Source organism: Triturus cristatus, chromosome 4_1, assembly GCF_964204655.1.
Source record: "Triturus cristatus chromosome 4_1, aTriCri1.1, whole genome shotgun sequence".
NCBI classification, from domain to species: Eukaryota; Metazoa; Chordata; class Amphibia; order Caudata; family Salamandridae; genus Triturus; species Triturus cristatus.
The window spans coordinates 399,551,370-399,577,945 of NC_140585.1; the positions used below are offsets into that span (position 1 = coordinate 399,551,370).

At 48.4% G+C, this 26,576-nt stretch overlaps 1 protein-coding gene across 3 annotated transcripts in view; it reads left to right on the top strand.

Annotated features, from left to right (window-relative positions):
• Positions 1-26,576, top strand: part of SCUBE1 (signal peptide, CUB domain and EGF like domain containing 1) — a 1,846,233-nt gene that overhangs the window by 838,428 nt on the left and 981,229 nt on the right. The window lies entirely within an intron of this gene.

Below are 26,576 nucleotides of genomic sequence, written 5' to 3' on the forward strand. Positions count from 1 at the left end.
CTCTTGGAAAAATACAATAATGATAGACTATAAAGATTACCATTCCATGATGGCTGAAGCAGTTTGCAAGTATTTGCTAAGCAAATGGCGTTGGGGGGTCCTTTTGGAATTATATTGTATATAGTCTTGTCATTGTTGCAGCATTCCAAAATGGTCTCTGCATTTAGAAGCAACACAATAGGCAGACATGCTATTCACTCAATTAATGCATTGCACATTGGATTAAGAAATGCAGTCATTTTTAGATATTTTCACTTCACTAACAATTTTTCAAGAGCTGTTATTTGTTGCTTGCATGCCACACCATTCAAAAAACATCTTGTAACTTGGCACATTTCACCAGCCACTGGTGCATTTTATCATCAATTGGTGCATTTACCATCCACTCATGAATGTAAACATCCTTTCTTATGTTTAATTATGTCGTAGGGGTTAATTGTGGCAAGTGCACTTGGTGTTCGTTTGATGATCGCTGCAGAGTACTACTTTCTGTTCTACTCTGAATTTCTGGTCACTATTCTGACACACTGTTGGATGCTCACACTTTTTCACATTGAGTCAGTATGCCTATATGTAATGTACTCATAAGTAAATCACATTACACACACAAACAATTCCTTGTAACATGGATACATTGTTATGTGCACTTTACTTGTGTATGCAGTATGATTCTTTTTAGTCTTAGGTCTATCTCATGCTAGGACAAATCTTTGTGAATAGAGCCCTAACTGAGCACTAAAAGAAAACTCAAGGGTCCGCAGTTCAGTGAATTTCACCTTACTTGATGGATAGAGTCAGTCATTGGAGATGAAAATGTGAAAGTTGAGATGGAAATACAGGGGTTTCTAAGGAATACATATCACACTTTCCTTGCCCTGCCTCACACCCCCCCCCCTGCCCCCGGGGTGGCTTCTGCTACATCGGCTCAATCCGTGGGGCTCCTGGGGCTGGAGGATGCTGGAGCCGGTCACCGCTGCGGGGATGGCTGTAGGTGTAACTGAGCACCAAGCCGCGAGGGATGAGTGGTGAAGTCCCTGCCGTTCTCTGACCTGCCTGACGGTCATTGCGACCTCAGGCCTTGGTTTCAGCCCACCTCCACAGAGACCTAGTGTTCACGCGCCACTTCCTAATGCTCCAACCTTCAAGAATTTAGAGCTGTAACAGTGGATGAGGTCACCATCTATATTAGTCAGGCTAAGTCTGGCTCTACCTATGATCCTCTCTCCCGATGATTTTTAAACATGTTCCTGAGATTCTCGGCCCCAGATTAACTTCAATCTTTAACTCTATGTTTGAGCAGGGTGTTTTCCCCTCCATATGGAAGAGGGCTTCGATTCTGCCTCTTTAAAAAAAATCTAATTTGGATGAAACTGACATTAATAATTACAGGTCCATCTCACGTCTTCCACATCCTGCCAAATTTTGGAGAAAGTTATGAATAATCAACTCGCACAATATTTACAGGAACATAACTTCCTGGATGAATCTAAATTTGTTTTTAGGGCAGAGCATAGCACCGAGACTGCCTTGATAAATGCCACTGACTAAATCAGAGCGGTCTTGGATGCAGGTGGTGCTGCGGCTCTTATCGTGCTCGACCTGTCAGCAGCATTTGACACGGTCAACCATATTATTTATATTACTTACTCGCCTAAATGTGCTGGGCATCACAGACAACGCTTTAGCTCTGATCTCTTCGTTCTTATCTGATATGATACAATCAGTGGCACTGGGTAATTATGTTTCCCCGTCTTTCATTCTCCCTTGTGGGGTCCCTCAAGGCTCTTCAATGAGTCCTACACTCTTCAACATATATGTATCTGTACTGGCTGCATTAATCAGATCCTTTGGGGTGGCACTAACATCTTACGCGGACAACACGCAAATCATCCTGTCTGTCTGCAGAGGCGTCATCTCACGTGGAAATAGATTAAGAGATTGCATGCTGGCAGTCAACACATGGATGAGTTCGCACTGCCTCAAGCTTAATTCAGGAAAGATAGAGGTGATTCTATTTGGGAATTTTTCCCCTAACTGGTCACAGATCTGGTGGCCGGATGAACTGGGAGCAGCACCCACCCCAGTCACCAAAGCAAAAAATGTAGGAGTGCTTATAGACCAGAGACTACATTTTGAAACACAAGTCAAGTCGGTATCATCAGCTAGTTTCTTTCTACTCAAGAGGATCAAGAAAATCTTGCCTCTAATCCCAATAGACAGTAGAAAAACAGTGATCACCTCTCTAGTTATGGCCAAACTGGACAACTGCAATGGGCTCTATCTCGGAATACCCATGAAGCAGACTTCTAGATTGTAGATCCAGAATGCAGCTGCTATACTTCTGCTGGTGATCCCTAAGCGAAAGGTAATCACTTAGGAGAGTGCATTGGCTTCCAGTCAAGGGTCGCATTAAATTTAAGGCCTTATGTGTCACTTATAGGACACTCCATGACATCTGCCCTCAGTTTTTGAGGCGTTCATTGAACTGGTACTCCCCAAACAGATGTCTTCGGTCCAAAGGGGCTAAATTGATGCACTCTCAAAGATTCTCTAAGGCTAACTGGGGCGGCAGAAGCTTTACTGTAGGAGCCACAAAACTTTGGCACGCCCTCCCCTTTGCCATCAGAAATCTTCCATCTCTTCCATCCTTTCGTAAGGCCCTAAAGACTTGGTTATTCAATGAATAGTTCACCGGCCTGCTTTCTTGTTAGCACCAAGACACCGTTTGGTATTCGTGCGCTGTATAAATCTTAATACCATAACACAACATAACACAGCAGCTGTACAACAGACCTCTGTGGACTCCAGGCCAGACGAGACACACTACTCCCATGCCACTGCAAAGGGTGGGTCATTGTGGCCCGCGGACATTCCTGGGCCTATGCCACCCCGAAGCCACTGCAGGTGAGTCACAACCAGGAACACCTTGAAGGGGGCACCAGTAACTGAAGGGCCCTGGTTACCCGTGGGCATCACACACTGACATCTCCTCACCTGCAACCCAGGAATAAGCCTGCCTTCAGTGTTAAGAGGTCTGCCGTGCTGCTGCCTGCCTGCGCACCCAGAGAGTGGGAGAATCCTCTGTACTAGAGACCTCATGCCTGCGGCCCAACGCCCCGGCCTAGATGCTGCTGTGCGACCCCAGAGTGGACCCGGAAGGTGGCTCGGTGCTGCCCCCAATGATGACTCCTGGACCGGCTCTTTGGCCCCTGCTGGGATCACTGCTCCCATTCCTGGATCCGCAGGCGGGGGCTTAGCCTCATTTGGGCGGCACTGAGATAGACGCGGATTCCACAGCGGCACCTCCCTGACTGCGGCGCTTGCCTCCTGGGGTGGAGGCTCACCACAGTGGATACATGAGTCCTTGATTTATGACCTATGCTGCACACTGCGCCAGATTAGTTGGGCCCGCTGGGGAACCCTAGTTGGCGTTGCATCGCCTGGTCCCTCTGAAGCACTGCTCTGGGACGTTAGACATTGTAGCTCTCTTATCACCACCATTCCTCGTGACAGTGGGACCTCTACCTGCAAACTGTAGAGACTGTTCCCCACCACCTGATCATAGGGTGCCTCCCCTGTTGACTCCTTCTCCATCCCACCCAAACACACCACCAGTCTTTGTGGCCCATCCCAACCACCGCTAGCCTGGGACCAGTCATTCACCCTACTGTTCTCCTGGCCTTGCGGCTGCTGCTCGGCCACAATAGGGAAGGATAGAGCAGCTTGCACCACCCACACCCAGACGAAAATAGACCAGTATACGACCGGCTCATCCGGCGACACCGTGGGTCCTCCGGATGGTGGCAGGCCCACCTCTTCCACCCTGACCTTACGGTGATTATGCAGGCCATCCAGGCCTCGCAAGCGGCTGTGGAGACCAAGATCGTCGAGGTTTGAGTGGATGTTGTGCTGCTGCAACACCACAGCATGAATCACGGAGGCCGAGTCCTGGATCTCCTCAGCCGAGGACAACATCTCAACCCCTAAAAACCAGGTCTCCACCTTGCTCACTCGAGCGGCAGAACTTCACAGGCCTGCCGAGGATGCAGAGAACTGCTCACGTTGCAACAACATCCGCTTGATTGGTGTTCCAGAAAGAGCGGAGGGGGCCAATGCACTGCAGATGGAGGTGTACGTGGAGCACTGGATCAAGTCCTGGATGCCAGCCGACTGCCTGTCCTCGTGGTTTGCTATTGAAAGAGCACACTGGGAACTGAACCCCAGGCTGCCACCTGGAGCCCCGCCTCTGCCCAGAATAATTTGCGTTCTCAACTACCGAGACAGGGATTCCATTCTGTACAAGGCCCGGCAACATCCTGAGCTTCAGGGCAGTTACACCAAAGTCCTTCTCTTCCAAAACTACACCCGCAACATCCAGTAGCACAGGCATTCATACGCGGAAGTAAAACATAAGCTGGGGGCAATGGGACTTCAGTACTACCTGTTATTCCCCACACGACTCTGCGTCAACCGCTTCAACAATTCTCATTTCTTTGAGACTCCGGAATTCACCTGGCAGTGGCTGACGGAATATCACCCACTCCATAGATACACCTCGGCCCTTCCTCAATGGCAGCGGGTACCTAAGATCCAGGGGTCGCAGACACCGTCAAAGCCTCCTCAACGTCACACCCGGTCATGGAGGGGTTGTAGACCGGACCGGTCGCTCTCTTCCATGGAGTCCCTTCAAGAGCTGTTCCACAGCCTCCTTCCAAATAGACATCACATCCTGCTTCCGAGTGGAAGATGGTGAGGATTGGACTGATGGCCAACTTGTCGCTCCACCCAATCCGCCACACTCCAACCAGACACTGACTTGTCCTGTGGTCCTAGCATCTGATTGAGGCTGGCATCCAATGACTGTATACGCTCCCCGCAGCTCTGCAGCTCCAAAACTGGCCATAGATCAACACTAATACCTACATCGCTACTGAATCATAATGCGGGCTTGTTTGTTGTTTCCTCACAATGTATTACTCGCTCATCACCTCACCTCCTGAGCTAGTTCCACCCCATGGGCCTCACATTAGTCAAGAGGACGGCAGCTCAGTTTATGTCTTATCCGGATTTCATGATTTCTCCTGTACTTATGGGGTTTGCCTCTTGTCTTTTGCCTCGGCCATGATGGATAGGAGGTTATGTTTCCCAGTTCTTTTCAACAGTTCTTCATATAGGGTGACAGATACTTCTAGGGTAGAAGTGTGGGGATGGGTGGGAGTGGGGGGGTTATTCACACAATGTTGTTCGTTCTTCTTGTTAACACTTTCTTTTCCTGCACAGGTACCAGCACGCACTTCTGTTTAACATCTGCACCCGGTTTTGTAGTAGCAATTCCTCGCACACCACCATTAGCACAACTCTTTTTGACCCACTGGACCCAATGGACCTCCTCGACAGGCTCCCTGTCCACACTCCACACCGGTCTCCATTTCCCATACACATAACCTTTCGGATTTTGTCCTAGAATGTCAGCGGCCTGCTGGATCGGGTAAAGCGAGCTGCGGTCTTCAACCATGCCCAGCGACACCATCCTGAGGTTCTGCTGCTGCAGGAGACCACCCTCCTCGGGGAGTGCTACCCAGTATATTCTCTTCCATGCTTCTTCAACTGGGGCACACGCCCTCGCCAGGTTTCTCCAGGGCAAGAAATGTGTCAATTTATTTGGGTATAAAATCCGGAACAACTTTCACAACAATGGAGGCTTGGTTACGCACATGGGCACCCTGTGGGCTTTGTTTGTAAAGTGACCGCACGAGGTGCCACCGGGAGCTATGTCAAAGTCCGGGACCATGACCGTTCTGCCCTTATCACTCGATTGGAAGCACAGGCACTTCTCCTTCAGCAACAATTGGAGTCCGACCCCCAAACACGGATCTCTCTGCAGTTAAGTCTCGTCCCTGAAGATATCTGACTGTACTCTTTTGAGGCAGCTAAGCAGCTCTGGAGGGCCTCAACGGTATGGATCTATGGCAAGGAAGAAGAAAATGGGAAATTGCCTTACTGGCGGGTTTCCCGTCACCAAGCTAACAAGATTGTCACAAGGTCCTAGATGACACTGGCCGTCATCAACAAACCCTCGTCTGGATAGCCCAAGTCTTTGCCCATTACTTTCGCACAATTGTATGCCCACCTGCAGATGCTCGTCTGCTAGATGAACCCTTCACGGCGGAGGAAATTAGAAAGCCATTGTCTGGCAGGACACCTGGGAAAACCCTGGGCCCAGATGGTTATCCCATGGAATATTATACTGCGTTTCGGGAGACCCTTATCCCCTATTGCTATACAAGGAGGCCTGCCATGTCGGGTGCTTCCCACTGGAATTGGCATCAGCCACCATCGTCGTAATACCTAAGACACAGCATCAGTCCACAGCATGCACGGCCTATAGACCGATCTCACTCCTCAACTGTGAGATCATAATCTTCACATCCGTGTTGGCCAACAGGCTCAGGCGTGTTATACACGAGCTGGGGTAACCAGACCAATGCGGCGTCATGCCGTGCCACAACACAAGACATTGTATCTGCCGGCCACACGTGGCTCTGACCCGCCGTCACCGACTTCCACCCAATCTAGCCCTGCTGTTCATCGGTTTCGAGAAGGCTTCGATGTGGTGGACTTGGGACTACCTCCACTTGGTGCTGGCTCATGCGGGCCTCAGGCCGAAGTTCCAGAACATGGTCTGAGTTTTATACCCCAATCTCACCATTCCAGTCCGTTTCAACGGGGTCCTCTCTGATGCCTTCTCCATAGAGCAAGGAACTCAACAGGATTGCCCCCTGTCTCCCCTCCTCTTCACCCTGGGGATAGAACCACTGGCTCAGCTTATACGTACGGACCTCCAATGCGCGGGCTGGGCTTGAGACCGGGGCGCACTTTATGCGGACGATGTACTGCTTTACCTTGCCCGCCCGGCGATGAGTGGACCCAGATGCCTCCGACTGCTGGACCGTTTCGGGGAAGCATCTGACCAGCAGATGAACCCTTCTCAGTTGGTGTTGGTTTCCCTGATGACGTCCAGAGACTGCTTCGACTAGTAGAGGAACATCCCTCTCCACTGTCTCAGTTTTAAATACCTAGGCATATGGGTCGCCCTACACTCGGTGCTCACTTGGGCTCTCAACCTCCAAACTTTGGTTCAAAAAGCGAAGTCAGACCTTGTCAGGTGACGGGCCCTCCCCCTCAATGTCCCAGGGGTGCATAGCCCTTTTCAAGATGATGATTCTCTCCTGTTTTCTCTAGGTCTTTCAAAACCTACTGATCCACTTGCCTCGAACGTGGTTCTCCACCCTGTATGGTGCATTCAAGACCTTCCCGTGGTGGGGCTAGCGAGCACGTATTGCCTTCACACATTGTCAACGAGGGGCCGAACGGCAACAACTTGGGGATGAGCAATCTACACCTCTACTACCTCACCTCCCACCTCCTCGTGCTACACACTTGGTTCAACGGGAGATGGTCTGACCCCGCCTATCATCTGGAGTGCTCACTGATGGGTTTCCCTCAGTTACAGGCTATGCTCTATGGATCTTCGGTTTCCCTTTCACTGCCCCTGGTGATTCAGGTGGTGTTTCTTGCATGGCGCACAGCACTTCGGCATGTACATTAGGAGGTCAGATTCACACAACAGACACCGCTCTAGCATGGTACTGGTTGAAAGAGGTGGCCTCGCTCCGCAGTTCCACTCCTGGGATCTCATTGGCATTACACGACTTGGGGATGTCTAGTCTGGGACACACATGCTCTCCTTCCTTCCAAGACCTCCAACACAGTCATGGCCTTACAAGTAGCTGATTCTCCAAATATCTTCAACTCAGACACGCTCTCCAAGTGCATCCCCTGCCCACAGATACATTCCCAGAGGTTTTTTTTTTTAAACTTTATTTTAATTTTGTATACAAACATATATCTGCTAATCGTTGCATCACATATGGAGGCGGACACAGAAAAACAATCTGGACCTTGGCAGCTGAATGAACATACACATCTTACATTAAGAACTGGTGAGGCATTCCCATTCTCCATTTGTACTTATACAACTCAATCAACAATCGAAGAGTAAATCACAATTTCTTTCACAGCAACATCACCCATCCCTGACACTGAAGTCGGCAGCACTGACAAGGAAACGTACAGTCCACCCAAGCCCCTGTCAATTCAACCTATCCCCCCTCTTTCCTGATCTTCAACTGCTTCTACCTCAGTGGCACTGCGGGCCAGATATGCCCGGTATAGGTCCCATATGTTCCTAGGCCTACAACGTGAAGGCATGAGAGCATTCTAGTTTTCTGAGTGTGTGTTGCAACGAGCCAGTTCATCCCTCCATTCTTGAATTGTGGTTGTGGGTCCCCTCATCTAGCGCCGAGCAATCCTGCTCTTCGCTATTAGGATAGCTAGTGCTAGCAATTTGCGTGTGCATTTAGGGAATTCTTTGGTGTAGCCCAAGAGAGCCTCCAGGGGTGTCAAATTCAGGCTGACTTCTGCTATATCCTGCAGCGCCCTCTGTACCACCTCCCAAAACCTTTGAATCCCAGGGTATTCCCAGGCCAAATGTGTAAAATTCGCATTTGTCGTCCCGCATCTCGTACATCTGTCATCGTCTCCGAGTCCACACCTGTACAAATGAGCTGGGTGTAATATACTCTCTGCAGAAATTTTAAATGTAATAGACGATATCTACCATTTTGTAAAATTGTCTTCGTGTCCATACAGCAATATGACCATTGTTCATCAGTGATATCCATCTGCAATTCTACATACCATTCCTGTAGTGCTTTTATGGTCGGGGGGTCTGTAACCGTGTTCTCCAGCGTATATAATAACGATATAATGCGGTGTGGGGATTGCGCACGTACCAGGTACGTTAAAGAGGTATATTCAGGTGGTTCAGACATGCCCTCCACTAGTGTTGCTCTCAGTCATTGCCTTGCTCTGAAAAAATGAAATCTAGTGAGCAGGTGGCCATCCTGGGGGCCCGCCTGCAACATATCCCACTGTCTAACTATCCCATCTTGTAAGTAGTCGCCCATAGTGTGTATGCCCAGCACATTCATAGCTGAAATGAATTCTTTCTCCTTTCTCATTGGCAACCACACGTACATTTCCAGTGGCAATCTGGGAGAATAAATCGGGTTGTGTACCAGTAGACCTCCAAAGGAGGCTGCTTATGCTACCCACCGGGTCTATGACGTGATAGCGCCAGGTTGGTGCCTCAAAAAGGTACTGCGGCAGAGTATTTGGGGTTCTAGTGTTGCCTTTTCTTTTATTTTTTTATTTTTTTGTTATCATTAGTAAATACAACAAATTGAGCAATACATCATCATTATTAACACAGTAATTTACCAACATCACATACCAAGCATTAACACTGTACATTCTGAGTTATAAATTAAAATATGGTCACACCAGATATCTTGTAATACAATTTGCAAAATTAGCCTTCCCCCCTAAATGGACCCCCAGTGGGGACCACACCTCTGACATATTAGTCGCTCAAGTCCGGTTCTGTCGCCTCAGGTGGAGGGGCACATATGTTTTCCCGAAAAGTGTTCCAGTTTCCCCACACATGTGTCCACTTTCTGGGGCATCCTCTATTTTCAAGTCAAGTCAAAAAGTGCTTTATTCGAGTATTACTCATAAAAGCAAACATACAAACATATAATAAAAAACAATTAAATCTGAGATGTCATATTGACATACGCACATTTCTAAAAAGAGTACAAATTATTTTCAGTAAAGAAATATACATAATCACAGGAGAAAAATTCATTAGTGTTGATAATGCAATTAAGTACAATTTATAAAATCTTATACTAAGACAGAACCATTTAGAATTTCATTTCACAGATGTAAAGTTCATTGATGTTGATGATGCAATTAAATATAATTTATAAAATCTTTATGCTAAAAAAGAATCGTTTAAAATTTCTTTTCCAGATGACACGATAAATACACTAAACACAGAATAGACAGTACTCTAGCAGTCTCTGAGCCTCTAGGCAGAGAGTAGTCACCGAACTAGCAATCTCTGCCTTATTATCCATGCCCACCCCAAATACTTAGCGGTGGCAATTATAATCCAAGTTAAAGTAGTCGATCTAACAATGCGCAAAGCCACCATACTACTTTTAGTACCCAGGTTCCTACACATAGGTGCCAACCAAACACGCCTTGGAGTAGAGTATGGTTTACAGGAGAACAGAAAATGTCCAAGTGTTTCATTACCTTCCCCACAAGCTGGGCATGTAGCAGGGTCTCCTTCCCTCCACTTAGATGTTAGGTTACGAAGAGGAGGAGAGCCCGCCCTTAGTTGAAAAAACAGTTTCTTATCCATAGGTTTGGATATATAATCCCAATACAGTTCATACATGGGGTACAGTTTAACCTCAAGAAAACTCCTCATGGACCCGCAGTTGATGCTGAGCAAACTCTTGTTAGCAACATTTTCCCAAAAAATGTTTTTTAAGGTTGTCTTATTGGGAAATGATGCCCCAGCTGGGTCGGACCATAATGCATTTAGACCTAGTTCAGATAGTGCAAGTTTTAATGATTTGAACCATCTAATTCTATTAAAGCAATCTGCTTTAATAACGTCAGTGAACCCAGCCGCATAGTGAGAGAGCTCAGGTGTGGTCCATAACCTACGCCAATATAAAATTGGTCGTAGTTTGCCCATTTTCGAGATTTCCTTCCTGCCAAGCTCGTATCTCAAAGGCAATAACGGACTACTCTGTGGAGTACCCGTTAGTTTCCTAAAAAATTTGTTCTCTGAGGTTTGTAACTCCTGTAGATTTTCATGCCCCATAACTCAGCCCCATATAATGCTGACCCAATTGCTTTTGCCTCATATATAATCAGGGGTGGTTTGATCAGTTTAGTCAATGATTTCCTGTGCTCCTTTATAATGGTTCCAGCTAATTGCTTATGCCTTAGAATTGCAATATTTAAATGCTGGTTCCACCTATTATCATTAGAAATGAGGATCCCCAGGTATGTGAATGATGATACAACCTCAAGAGTGCGTCCACTCATGGTAATGTTAGATTTAAAATTTCGATACGGATTAAAAACCATGAGTTTTGTTTTAGACGCGTTCACCTCCAGTCCGTGATCCCCACAAAACTTATCGAAAATGTCCAATGCTTTTTGCAGTCCACTTGGAGTTTTAGATAAAATTAACGTGTCATCGGCGAACATTAAAATCGGAACTTTTACACCTGCAAGAGAGGGAGCATCCACTGCCTGTGATTGAATGCGGGGGACTATGCCATTAATAAAAAGAGTGAACAAAGTTGGTGCCATTGAGCACCCTTGCCGAACCCCACGCTCAACAGGAAATTCGGCTGTATCTTTACCGTATCCACCCCATTGGATTTTAGCATAAGTGCCTTCATGTAATCTCATGATTAAAGTCAACAAGACTCCTGGGACCCCTAAGGCCACAAGTACTTCCCACAGTTTCGCCCTTGGTACCAGAGCGAAGGCAGCCCGCAAATCTACAAAAGCCGCATAAAGACTGCCCCCACCTAGCACCACAGTCCTCCACTGGATCAGCTGGAACCGAAAAACTTGGTCCACAGTACTAGTGGCCCTGCGAAACCCAGCCTGAAAGGGAGATAGAATATTAAATTCTTCCGCCCAATCGAGCAATCGGTTAACGATCACTCGCCCAACAATTTTTTGCACTGTATCAATTAGGCTAATTGGGCGGTAGTTACAAGGCTGGGAACGATCACCCTTTTTGTACACAGGGATAATAACAGCACCCCGCCATGATACCGGGATAGCTGCACCCTTAGCAATGTGGTTTATTAACAAGTGAATATATTTACACCACCTTCCAGTGTCATTTAAGAAAACGTCCGCTGGGACCCCATCAATGCCAGGAGCACGTCCACTGTGTACAGTTCTAAGGGCCAACAAAATTTCACCCTTCGTGAAGACGTTGTCCTCAGAAGTTGTATAAATAGGGCAGGTATTATTTACAATCTGATCCCTGATAGCATACTGATCACTAAAAAAGTTTATCCAGGCGTCCTGCGGGACATTGTTATTACAAGCCTCTTCAGACCTTTCTTGCCCCCATTTGACAATATGCCAAAATAATCTAGAATCTTTTCGATCACTAGCACACTTCAACTTGTCCCAGTGGGCTTCGTCCCAATCTTTTTTCGCCTTGGCGATACAAATTTAGTAAAACTTTCTGGCAGAGCGGATGACCCCCAGGTTTTTACTCTTGATTGCAACTCCCAAAGAAATTCGTGCCACCTTGCAAGCTTGGTTATACCATTTAGCTACTCTATGAACACGTGTCATCTTAGAATTTACTGGTTTCAGAAAGTAGCTTTTAATTTCTTGGAAAAGAGACTCATGTACTTCAATAATATTGACTCGACCTGTAGTGATCCCTGCTTCACATTCTAGGGCCATAATAGCCTTATCGGTCGCAACTCCTATATTTTCTATAGCTTGCTGGTCCGTCCTAACACTTGTCCATCTTAACCTACGCATATCATTTGTTGGTACAATAAGCGGGGGTAGGGGATCATCCAGAGGAATAGAAGCGTTGGGTTCAGACGACCACCATTTGTGAGTAACACATAGCGGATTATGGTCACTCTCTAACATTTCTGTTACAACCATATCACTAACAGTTGACCAAAGGGAAAGGCTACAAATAATATAGTCGATACGACTTTTGCTTCTCCCATTGTTAAAGGTCATAGCTGGTACTCTGTCTGACTTCGTCCTTCCATTCAAAGCTCTTAACCCTTGTTCAAGGCACATTGCATTCAAACCCAGAATATCCTCTGTCCAACGAGTAACTGGGATAGTATCTAGTAAGGGGATGTCCCATTGTTTGTCTTCCTCTACACCTAAAAAGGCTTCGCCTGTATCTAGAGGTTCAAACGTACGGTTTAAATCCCCTGCAATTATTATGTTTTTCCTACTAGAATGTGTCTCAAGGAGATTATACAGGGTAAGAAGAACCTCAGATTTTCCTGCATTTCCACCTCTGGCATAAATATTATAAATATCGATGGATAAGGATAAATTGCTCGTAAGTCTAATGAGCTGAATATCTTTTTGACCAATCTCCACACTTTTTACAACAACCTTTAGAGATTGTTTGACCCATATAGTAAGGCCCCCCATCGGACGCCCTTTAGGGCCCTTAGAAGCTGGTACGTAAAAATTTAGGTACCCCAAAGCAAAAACGGGGTCACAGGCCCATGTTTCCTGGAAAATACAAACGTCAAACTTGGTAACAAACCTAAACCAATCACCACAATCCAGCTTGGAACGCAGTCCAGCCACATTCCAGGATAATAAGTTCCCAATATCATGTGCCATTACAGGTTTAGGGCTAGAGACAAGCCCATTCGTCACAGTATCGATTATACCGTTGTATTTTACATTTTCAATAGTTAAACCAGCTATGGCCTCCATATTAACAATCTCAGGACGAGTACCTATTCGTTGACCTGGCTCATCAGCAGAGCGTGACTCAGATGTGTGGTGAAATGGTTGTCAATCACAAGCATCCAGGTTTGACAGGGCAGAAAATCTATTTTCCACACATAGACCCCATTCGCGAAAACCAGCATCATTACTACTCCTGTTGGTCACAACATTCCATTTAGTTCTTAGAATACTAGGATTCGGACCTCTTCCTTTCCGAGGATAAAAAAAGTCCAGGGTCAATGGTACAATAGAAGTTGACCTTCGCTGTGGAGGCAAAATATTAGACAAGATGTTTGATAAAACCTCGGGGTCAGTGAAGTTAAGAACAACACAATCCCCTCTGAACCTCTTAGCGCTGTTACCAATCCACCCAACCCTTCTGGCATTAACAAGTTCTACAGATAATTGTTGCTCCCCCCAAGGGGATATTACCATGTTGTTTGTAAGCCACGATAAAGATTTATTTAATAAAGAAGGGGCGGATTCAACCTCCCCAGAAGCCAAAGGGGGGACATTTGCAAGGACAAGAACTAATGGAGAGGCTTCAACTACAAGCTCGAAAGACCCTTTCCCCATGTTAGAATTATTAGTGGCAGAGACAGGGGGTATATCTACAAGGGCACCACTAGGTACATTAGACAGTGGTACAGGATTAGAGTCAGATCCACTATTCTCAACAAGTGATGTTTTACTCATTGCTGGCTCTATCCTAGATACAGCAACTTCAGTAATATTTCCTGTCTTCACCAAAGTTTTCTCTAGTAAACCACCTAGTCTATTAACCTCAGCGGTTAATTTGTCAATTTTACTAACCAGGGGTTTAACTATACCTTTAATTTTTGTGTCCATCATGCTCCAAAATTTAGTAAATTGTGCGTTAGAAAGGGTTACGTGAGCTTCACTGAACAGATCAACCTCCTCCTCCTCGTCCTCAGTTATTTTCCTCGAAGGGGTTGCAATTTTATTTCTGCCAGATCTTAGACCCCCTCGTTTTGGGATGACCTTGCTTTTACCCCTAGTAACCCTCGGAGCTGGAACAGGAACAGGGGTCGTAGAAAAAGGGGACTCAATATTAGTGGATGTCACTGACACCCCTTCGCTATCACTGTTGGCTTCAGTAAGAACAACTACGCCACTAGGGTTTGTATCGTAAAGAGGGTCATGAGCCACACAAGATGTACTACTATTCTGTAAATCCGAAGAATCCCCATACTCTTTATCAGCCATAGGGAATTGGTTGGATGAATCTAATCCCAGTGAGGATCTCCTATCGCTGTTAATTTTAGCCACAACTTGGATAAGATAATTATCTATAGTATTATTAGCTGGGATTGGTTTTTTTCCAGGCATGAGTAAGGTAAATAAGGTGGCTGAGGTAATCAATACACTTGAAACACAAGATTCAAATAGATGTTATAAATACCCTGATTAGACCGAGCTGCTCATATGTCCAAGGATACAGAAAGTAGATTTTCAGGCAGGGTCCCTGGCCCAACCCAACCTAGTCCAACCTCGGACGGCCTCAGACGGTCCCGCCCTTGTCCCGGGCTTCTCCCGGCGCTACCCCCGCGCGGTCCCGCGACGCGGGGGAAGTGCCGAACTTTTAAGCGCCTCCTAGCGCGGGAAACGATGTCAGCAGGTCTCCTGTCCCAGAGGATGATGGGACTTGCAGTTCGTCCCCTCTCGGCGGCCGCTGGTGAAAATGGCAGCGGCGGGGGACGAAGAACAGCAACAGCGAGGCAGAGGGCACAAGGTGAATGGGACACAGGCACAGGCGCTGGAAGCACGTCCCCAAGTCAGCAAGGAAAGGATCCCGCTCAGCAGAGGAAGCGCTGGACTTTTAAGTGCCTCCTAGCGCGGGAAACGATGTCAGCAGGTCTCCTGTCCCAGAGGATGATGGGACTTGCAGTTCGTCCCCTCTCGGCGGCCGCTGGTGAAAATGGCGGCGGCAGGGGACGAAGAACAGCAACAGCGAGGCAGAGGGCACAAGGTGAGTGGGACACAGGCACAGGCGCTGGAAGCACGTCCCCAAGTCAGCAAGGAAAGGATCCCGCTCAGCAGAGGAAGCGCCGGACTTTTAAGCGCCTCCTAGCGCGGGAAACGATGTCAGCAGGTCTCCTGTCCCAGAGGATGATGGGACTTGCAGTTCGTCCCCTCTCGGTGGCCGCTGGTGAAAATGGCGGCGGCGGGGGACGAAGAACAGCAACAGCGAGGCAGAGGGCACAAGGTGAGTGGGACACAGGCACAGGCGCTGGAAGCACGTCCCCAAGTCAGCAAGGAAAGGATCCCGCTCAGCAGAGGAAGCGCCGGACTTTTAAGCGCCTCCTAGCGCGGGAAACGATGTCAGCAGGTCTCCTGTCCCAGAGGATGATGGGACTTGCAGTTCGTCCCCTCTCGGCGGCCGCTGGTGAAAATGGCGGCGGCGGGGGACGAAGAACAGCAACAGCGAGGCAGAGGGCACAAGGTGAGTGGGACACAGGCACAGGCGCTGGAAGCACGTCCCCAAGTCAGCAAGGAAAGGATCCTCTATTAATAAAAACTGCCTTTTCCGCCACCATGGCGCTTTCAAGGTCTCGGCACCATTGCTGATGGGAGGGGACCGTAGGGGCTCCCCAGTGTTGTGCTATGTTTCGTTTGGCTAATGTGATGGTCAGTGTTACCCATTCCTGCGCTGCATGGTTGAGATCCGTTGGCTCCCACACATTAAGTAGGCATCTCCGTGGTTCAGGGAGGACATCGACCCCGCAAACCTGGGTTATTGTGGCCATCACCGCCCTCCAATATTGTTGAATGTTGGGACATTCCCAGATAGTGTGGTAGAATGTACCTGTAAACCCACAGACCCTAAGGCAAAGCCGCGTGTCTGCCTTCCCTATTTTGTGAAGTGTCGATCTTGTGAAGTATGTTCTATGCAGTATTTTAAGCTGCACAAGCTTTAGTCTGGAGGGGGTCGCCACCTCTCGTGGGGATGCCAGCACCTCCTGCCAATCTTGCTCGTCCATCTCACCCATCTCCGCCTGCCATCTCTCCCTAAGGGTCTGTGTGGGGTCTTTCTGATTTTTAACCAACTTCCGGTATGTTAATGAGATTGCTTTTTTAGTTAGAGAGTCGGTTAGCAAACGATACTCCAGAGGTGAGGACTCGGATAGATCGCTTCCCGGAGGTATGGCCCTCGTAAGGGCGTGTTTTATTTGCATGTATCTGTATTGTTCTGTTCCTGCCATTTGATATGTTGCTTGGAGTTGCGCAAAAGGGGCCACCTCCTCCTTTTTCCAAAGGTTGCCCACCCTGGAAATGCCTATGAGGTCCCACTGTGTAAAACCTTTGCTCTTACGCAGCTTACCAAACCGGGGAGAGTCCCACAATGGTGTGTGAGTTATCACCCCCTCCCAGTCCAGTGCCCGCTGCGCCCTAAACCAAACCTGAACCATGTGGGCCGTTGGGCCGATCAGCTTGTTTATCTTGGATTTATCATACAGGGCGCCCATGATTCCATTCGCACCCATCATGTGCCTGTTCATACGCAGAGCCGGTACGTCCTGGGGGGCATGCAGCCATTGATTGATCACTATAAGCTGGGAGGCCCAATAATATAGGTTAATGTTTGGTAGCGCAATGCCACCGTCGTACCAGCTCCGTATTAGTTTACGCATAGCTATACGGTGAGGTTTCCCCTCCCATAATAGGTGACCCACCTCCGCCTCAATGGCTTTAAAATATCAGGTATTGGCATGGGTGTATTTTGTAGTGCGTAAAGAAACCGGGGGAGAGCCATCATTTAAAACAACGCAGCCCTCCCCAACAGTGTCAGCGGGAAAGAGCGCCAACCCACAACATCGCTCTTTAGCCTCTTCAGAGGTGGAAGCAAGTTACGTTCCGTGAATTGCGCCTGATTTGGCGTGATGTGGATACCGAGATACCTGAAACCGTCAGATGCTATCTGTATTTCAGCCCCTCGGGGCAAGTGTGGACCTTTGAGTATGTATTGCACAGATTTGTTCCAGTTGATGGAATAGCCGGAGACTCTGCCATAGGAAGCGCAAATGTCTAACAGGCAATTAAGGGATCGCTCTGGGTGTGTCAAATATAATAAAATATCATCTGCGTACAGGGAGATACAGTCCTCCCAGTCCTCTGTCCATTTCAATCCTTTTATTACTGGGTCTGTCAGAATCCATGCCGCGAGCGGCTCCAATACTAACGCGAACAATAATGGGGAGAGGGGGCAGCCTTGTCTAGTCCCTTGCCCCAGCGGAAAGTCTTCCGACAATCGCTCATTGACCACTACCTGCGCCAGTGGCTGTGAGTATAGTAACTTTATCCATGCACAGATTTTGGGTCCAAACCCAAAGTGCTGCAGTACCGCAAAGAGAAATGGCCACTCCACCCGATCGAAGGCCATACTGGCATCAGGCGAAAGGATGACCGCCTCCTCTTGTATATTGGGTTCACTAGCTAGTATACCGTGCAGGCGTCTAAGGTTCATCGCTGTATTTCTGCCCGGCATTAATCTGGATTGGTCCGGATGGGGTTGCAGTCTGGCCGCTAGCGCCTTTGCTAGTATTTTCGCTTCTGACAGAGATCGGTCGGTAGGAGGAACACTCCTGAGGAGGTTTACCGGGTTTGAGTATCGCTATGAGTGTAGCCACCCTCTGATCTCGTGGGAGCATCCACTCTGCCAAGCTGGCCTGGTACATTCTCAACAAGTGTGGTACCAGTGTGTCCGTCTCTCTTTTGTACCATTCCACCGGGATCCCGTTGGGTCCCAGCGCCTTCCCGGGCTGGAGTCCCTTAATGGCTGCAGTGATTTCCTCAGTAGTGAGGTCCGCTTCTAGTAGTTGTGCGTCTTGTGGTGTCAGTATTGGGAGCTGTATGTCTCGTAAGAATTCTAAATTCTCCTCTATTGTCGCCGTTGCTATGGGAGTGTATACTGTTTCGTAATGATGCGCAAATGCCACTGCGATATCATTCGGGTCTGCTATCATCTCTCCGGTAGGTAACCTAAGTTGTACCACCCAACGGCTGTCCCTCTCCTTTTTGTCTAGCCATGCCAGTAACTTGCCCGCCTTGTCCCCCACTTCGTAGATCGTGTGTTGTGTTTTCCTGATCCATGCACTGGCCACCTCCCATACATGGGCCTTGTAAGCCTGCCGAGCTAAGTTTAGAGCATGGGTGTTGGTATCGCTGGATCTGTTGCGTGATCGCCCTCCGCGCGGTCCACCGCTCGTTCCAATTCCAATACTTGTTGCACTAGTGCGTGTTTGTGTGCAGTGATCGTGGAGATGGCTTGTCCACGCATGACCGTCTTGTAGGCCTCCCAGAGGACAATTGGAGAGACAACTGTATGTATGTTGTCATGAAAGTAGTGCTCCGAGGTCTTATGCATGGTTTTTCTAATATGTGGAACTTTGAGGTATCCTGGGTGGATGGGGAAAATACGTCTCCAACCCAGAAGGCGTGATGTATATGTTAATAGTAGGGGTGAATGATCAGAGATGCCTCTCGGGAGGTGTTTGATCTCCTGTATTTTGTCTAAACCCGTTTGGGCGGTGAAAAAATAGTCTATCCGGAAAAGACTGTTATGCGCGCCTGAGTGATGCGTATATTGGTGTTCTGAAGGGTGACGCATGCCCCAAATATCCACTAAACCAAGTGCGTCGGTGAAGTCCTGCAGGGGTGATGAAGCAGTTCCCTGACCCCTGGGCGGATGCCTGTCCCATGTGGCATCCATCATGGTGTTGAAATCGCCCCCTATCATGAGTTCCCCGGGGGGCAGATCGAGCAGGAACTTACCGAGGGCCTGGAACGCTATTGTGTGTAGTGCTGGAGGAATGTACACCGAGACAACGTTAAAAACTCGCCCCTCCCACAGACAGGAGGCAAATCGACCCTGATCATCAGTCCAGGTTGCGGTCAGTAACAGAGGGCAGCTCTTAGGGAGCAGGATCCCGACCCCCCTGGAGCCCGATGTGAATTCAGAGTGGGTCACCATTTTGAAGCCCCATCTGTCCAATGCTTTGACTGCTGTACCATCCAGGTGCATTTCTTGTATCATAGTGACTGATGGGGCATGTCTTTTGAGGTATTGCAACACTAGGCCTCTCTTTATCTTATTACCAAGGCCATTTACATTCCACGAGACTACGGTCAAGGGCGACCCCAGTGTATGCTCGTTATTTACCTGTGAACTAAGGGTCATGTCTGTCATAACCTTGTGGGTCTGGTGACAAAGGCATGAAGGCGGGTCTCAGCCAGCGGTGTATCCGGCATGTTTAGTGACATTTGTATGACTGATTCCACTAGATGTGCATGTGCTCGTATGTATAATGCAAAATAAACAACTAAGAACAAGAAACAAAATACCCTGCAGAAAAAAACAAAAAACCCCGTCCCTCCCCTCCCTGCTCTCCTGCCAGACGGATTCCCAACTACCCGTCTCCCCAACAATGCAGAGTGCTTCGATCCCATTAAACAGTACTTGCGTGCGGGGGGAGGAAGTCCGAGAAGCGCCTCAGGCGTCCCCTTGCTCAAAGACGATAATCCGGTTGTCAGTCTTATCATGCAAGTGCATCGTTAGAGTTCCGATGTGATGTGCCATTCGTATTCTGGTTGTGTCGGGCCGGTCTCGCCAATGCGGGTCCAGCTCCACAGTCACTTTTTTGCTTGTTGCTGATTTCAGGCCGGTCCATGTGACAGGATATATCTCAACAGTTTTAAGGACATTGGTCATTACTGCCCGGCCTTCGATGTATGGGGTCCTCCTTGTAGTTCTCGGTTGTGTGATCCCCTGATTCGTTCCCCTCTTGGAGTCGTTGTGGGTGTCTTCCTGCCCGCCGGGGTCCTCCTACCTGTCGCCAGCCCTCTAGCCAGTCCTGGGCCTCCTCAGGTGTTTCGAAAAACCAAGTTTTTCCATCTGCCACCACTCGCAGCTTGGCCGGGAACAGCATTGAGTATGCTAGCTCTCTGCTTCTGAGTTCTTTTTTACCTCCCGGAAGCTTCTTTTTTGCTTTGTGACTGCCGCAGGTTAATCGGGGAAGAATGAGACCACTGAGTTCTGGATACGTAGCGGAGGAGCCACCCGTGCAGTCTGTAGTATGACGTCCCGATCTCGATAATTGAATATACGGGCCAGGATGGGTCTGGGGGGACCCCGGTTTAGGCTTTCCTCCTGGGACTCTGTGCGGCCTTTCCACTGTAAAGAAGGTGGACAGCCCCCTGGGCTGGAGCCGGGTTTTAATAAGGTCTTCGACGTAGAGATCCATTGCTTGGCCTCCTTCGCTCTCCGGGACTCCCGTGATTCTAACATTGTTCCTTCAAGAGCGCCCTTCCTGGTCATCCAGCTTGGCCGCCATGATCTTGTTGTCGGCTTCTAACTGACAGACCTTCCGTTGTGAGGCGCTGGTGTCTGTCTTGATGGTGGTCGACACCTTTTCCAGCTTAGAGACTCTGGTGGCCATTTTCTGAAAGTCCGCTCTCAGAAAGGAGACATCCGAGCAGATCGATCCCACTGTAGTTTGCACGTTATTGAGGGCAGACATTATATCCTCAAGCGTGACCTTGGGAGACCCTTCAGGTGTGAGGGCCACCTCCGTTGGGGCCCGTCGTTCAGGCAATGTTGAAGAGTCCTTAGAATACACATATTTATCCGGCTTGAGCTGCGGAGTCGTGCGATGCCCTCTGCCCCCCATCTACGGCTGGTTACTGAGGTCTCTATGTGCCTATATCCAATCACTGGATGGTAATCGCCGCCGCCTGCCATGTGGCTACGTGTCACATGCGGCCTGTCGGTTTTCCCGGGCACTCAGTAAGATAGGGGGGTTGGCAAGTCAGCAACCACCGCAGCCGAGGACTCCTCTGTGTGCGTCTCAGCAGAGTGGGCCCGTTGCAGGGCAAGATTGGATATGGCACTGCCCAGACCCGCCTCTGGGACTTTCAGTGTCCCCTGAAACCTATGCCTCCCAGCCTGTGGGTCTCCGCACCGTATAGCGTGCAACACCGTTTGGCCACTGCTCCTGGGATGGATGTCGGCGGAGGTGCTGGATATCAAGTCTGATGGGCCCTTGTGTAACCTCCAACTTGCCTGTATACTTCTGGAGTGCTGATCCAGCCGCAGCAGTCACGACCGGCGCTCAGTCTTGTACCCCTCTTCCGGCATGGCGGGCTCTTATTCCCATCGGGCCCTCACTCCGCCGCTCCCTCATTAAGTGCTGAGAGGGTTACCCAGCCCAGGTGACCGCCCCTGCACCAAATGCCCTCAAGTGCCGTCACGTCAGTCTGCTTGTGCTCCCTCCAGGTCCCTGCACTAATCCGGGCCCGGGCTCATAACGTGCATGTAGGCCACTGAGGATCTATCGGCCTCAGCGTCTTAAGCGGCGTGGTTGTGCAGCTTGAAAACTGAATCAGGGGGTGCCCATTATATTCTGATATTTAATAGTGTCTTTAAGGGCGCGCTTATGCCAGGCTCCTACCACGTTTGTGGGCCGCTCCAACCACTTCAATCCCGGTGTGGCAGACGTGTAAGCCAGCGCTCCGCCTCTCACCCCCCTCCAGAGGTTTCGGGCCTCGTCTCCTCCCGTGGCCGTATTTTGCCGTGCCTCCCCTGAGAAGGTAGGGTTATTTAAGCTGAACGAGCGCCTTACTGGTGGGGGTACTCAAGTGCCTGTGATGTCTGCCCAGGATTCCGTAAGTGCGGCGATCGGCGTGTGCTCCCGCCAGACCCCTGCACCAATCGAGGCCCTGGCGTCTCTCACGCTTGTAGGCAGCTTCCGTCAGTGCGGCCCCGGTTGCTCGTGCGGTGCGGCTGCGTCCGATGCTCACTGGTGCCTTTGAGGGCAGATTTATTGCAGGATCATGTGCCGGATTGATCGGGGAACGTGCGCCGGTCTCGGAGCTCCTCTACACCGCAGCCATTTCTCTCAGCTGCAAGCCACGCCCCCCACTGTTGCCTTTTCAATAAATAACTGTGGGCTGTCTGGGACTCCATGCAACCAACAGAATGCATGCATCTGTGGTGCGGCGCAGTAATATAGTTAAAAATCGGGGGCACCAAGTCCTCCGGCAGAATAAGGTTTGGTCAGTGTCTCCCACCGCACTCGTGGCTGCTTACCGGCCCAGACTAGACAAATCGAAAGAGAACGCAGTGCGTGAAAGAAGGATTTCGGCATTAGAATGGGTACATTAACAAACAATAAACTTGGTAGTACTATCATCTTTAGGAGGGAAATTCGCCCAAGTAAGGACAATGGCAGTCATATCAATTTTTCAATGGATTCCGAAAGTTTATGCACCGCCTTCCCATAGTTCTCGCGGACCACATTCTCCGGGTCAGTATGGATTTGTATCCCCAAGTAGCGAGTAGGCTCTGTTGTCCATGCAATAGGGTAGGGAATTTCGATCGGTGCAGTGTAAGGGGTCAATGGAAACGCCACAGATTTATTCCAATTAATATGCAAATCGGAATGCTGACCAAACCGTTCCACTTCCTGCAATATGGGCATTAAGTCCAGTGAAGGCTCCTTAACATATAAGAGTGTGTAATCAGCATCGACTGTGATTATCAAATTGTACTAAGGGAACCTTAGACCTTGGTGCCCATGATATTCACGTGCCAGGGGCTCCACTGCAAGTGCAAACAGAAGAGGGGACAGAGGGCACCCCTGCCTTGTGCCTCTTCCAATGTGAATTGGTTCTGAGAGCAGCCTTGTCACGCGCACCCTCGACATAGGCTTCTCATATAGGACGTCAAACTATTTGATGAATATCTCGCCTATGCCCAATCATGTCAGCACAGCCCTCAAGAAGCGCCATTCGATGGAATCGAAGGCCTTCTCCGCGTCTAAAAATATTGCTGCAGCACGTATCTCTGGATCGATACTGGCCATAGTACCGAACAGTGTGTACAAGTGTAGACTGTTCGGGGGCCACCACTATTGGAAGCAGGGGGGCAATGCGGTTGGCAAGGATTTTGGCAAATATCTTGTTGTCAGTATTCAGCAACGAGAGTGGCCTGTATGACAAGCATTGGTTCGGGGGCATGTCTTTCTTTAACAAGGTGATCAAGTTGGGCTCTCTCATTCTCTGGGGCATTTCCCCATCCGTGGCCATCTCCTCGAATAAATTTAACAATTTAACAAGATATGCCTTATAAAATGCTACATCTGACCCAGGGGCTTTGTTGTTGGCCATTGTTTTCAGTGCTGCTGTAATTTCCGTAGGGCGTAGTGGGGCTATCAAGTGTTGCCTATGTGAGTTTGTAAGCCACTTCATGGCTATATATGATAAATATTCTTCATCCGACTCATCAGTGTCAGATGGCCGCGTACTGTAGAGTTCTGAGTAGTAGGCATGGAATCTATCTGCAATTTTTATAGCTCCGTGTAGAGCTGTGCCTTGCTCGTCAAGCAACTCCTGTACTTCGTTTTACCTCCCCCTGTGCCTGGCCGCTCTCCCTCTCCATAAACCCTCGCAGTAGCATATTTCCCCAGATGTACCACCTCGGCTTGGGATTCATCATTATATTCATCTATCCTAGCTCTTATCTGGCCTAGCACTTCCGGTGATGGGTTTGCAACCGATTGTTGTTCCAGCCTCGCTACTTCCAGTTCGAGTCTTTGCAAGCGCCCCTAATGGAACAAAGCACCCCGGCATGTTTCGACATAACCACACCTGTGATAAAAACTTTTAAATGTTTCCCACATAGTGGCCATTTTGGATACACTGCCCAGGTTGGTGGCAAAGAAGAGGTCAATCTCCTTTGATGCTTCTACTCTAAATGCTTCATCTAACAGTGAATACTGGGGAAATCACCATGTACGGACCCTGGGCTGTAGGTCGTCTATTTTCAACTGTATTCAACTGGGGAGTGGTCCGAATATGTACGTGGAAGGTGCTCACAATTAGTAATGAATGGTACTAAGACGCGGGATGCAAGCCAGTAGTCTATACGCATGTGTATATCGTGTACAGACGAATAGTGGGTGTACTTTCTGCCTTCCGGTGCTCGGTGTCACCAGACATCTACCAGGTTGTCAGTTTCCGCTATTGCTGCAATTGCCTTAGCAGCCGCTGCAGGGGGAGGTTGTGGGCCTCCAGAGCGATCACACGCAGGGGATTGTACGCAATTAAAATCACCATCCCACAAAGTGGGCATTCTCGGATATGTAGTGAGCTTATTGTGCAGAGTGCGATAGTATTGGGAGTTGCCATAATTCGGGCCATACACTCCCACCGACCGTACATCCAGATTATGTTTGCAACAGTGCGCTATGACATACCGCCCCTCAGTGTCCAGTGCCACAGAATGTATTGTAATGTTAGATCCTTGTCTGACCCAGACCAGGACCCCTCTTGCATGGGTAGTAAACCCGGTTGCCACACAGGTGCCCTTCATTTCCCTCAGGGTCACCAGTCCTGTGGGAGGTACCAAATGTGTTTCCTGCAACACTGCAATATCTGTGTGATGCCTAATCAAGTATAAATCCACCTTGTGGATCTTCCGCTGATTGTTTAGCCCCCTGACATTCCAGGTTAAGAAGCTGATTGTGTGATCGCCCCGATTGTCTGTTTGATCATGCCTCCCACTCATGGTTATAAAATGAGATGTTTTGCACATTGAACACATAGCCGCCTGTGTGGTCATATACAACAATAACAGTACCGCCACCGCTCAAAAATGCATGATATACTCTCCCTCCCAACCCTTCCTACGTTGCGCCCCCCAACTTTTGACATGACGACATAGCCCCCTCCCTCATACTTAAACCCCACTACAATAATGTGTGATACACTGTAGGGGGGAACAACCTTTACAACGCAACTTTTACAACGCACTACCTTTACAACGCATTTTTTACAACGCATAATCCATTACAACGCATGACATTACAACGCATGACACTACAACGCATTTTTAAAAACTACCTTTACAACGCATTCCATTACAACGCATACTACCATTACAACGCATACCATTACAACGCATAATATTACACTACACTATCCAACACTTACCCTACTGTTGCACCCCCTGGAGTTAGAATAGTAATTTTTACCCCTATACTATCCAACACTTACCCTACTGTTGCACCCCCTGGAGTTAGAATAGTAATTTTTACCCCTATACTATCCAACACTTACCCTACTGATGCACCCCCTGGAGTTAGAATAATAATTTTTACCCCTATACTATCCAACACTTACCCTACTGATGCACCCCCTGGAGTTAGAATAGTAATTTTTACCCCTATACTATCCAACACTTACCCTACTGTTGCACCCCCTGGAGTTAGAATAGTAATTTTTACCCCTATACTATCCAACACTTACCCTACTGTTGCACCCCCTGGAGTTAGAATAGTAATTTTTACCCCTATACTATCCAACACTTACCCTACTGTTGCACCCCCTGGAGTTAGAATAGTAATTTTTACCCCTATTCTATCCAACACTTACCCTACTGTTGCACCCCCTGGAGTTAGAATAGTAATTTTTACCCCTATACTATCCAACACTTACCCTACTGTTGCACCCCCTGGAGTTAGAATAGTAATTTTTACCCCTATACTATCCAACACTTACCCTACTGTTGCACCCCCTGGAGTTAGAATAGTAATTTTTACCCCTATACTATCCAACACTTACCCTACTGTTGCACCCCCTGGAGTTAGAATAGTAATTTTTACCCCTATACTATCCAACACTTACCCTACTGTTGCACCCCCTGGAGTTAGAATAGTAATTTTTACCCCTATACTATCCAACACTTACCCTACTGTTGCACCCCCTGGAGTTAGAAAAGTAACTTTTACCCCTATACTATCTAATACTTACCTTAAATGTAATTTAATATTATGCGTTGTAATGGTATGCGTTGTAAAGGTAGTATGCGTTGTAATGGAAATGCGTTGTAAAGGTATTTTTTAAAAATGCGTTGTAGTGTCATGCGTTGTAATGTCATGCGTTGTAATGGATTATGCGTTGTAAAAAATGCGTTGTAAGTGCATGCGTTGTAAAAGTGTGCGTTGTAACGTCATACATCCCACTGTAGGGCGCCCAAACAACTGTGGTAACCTCAAACATCGCTGCAGTCTTTATACTACTAATTTCGTCCATCC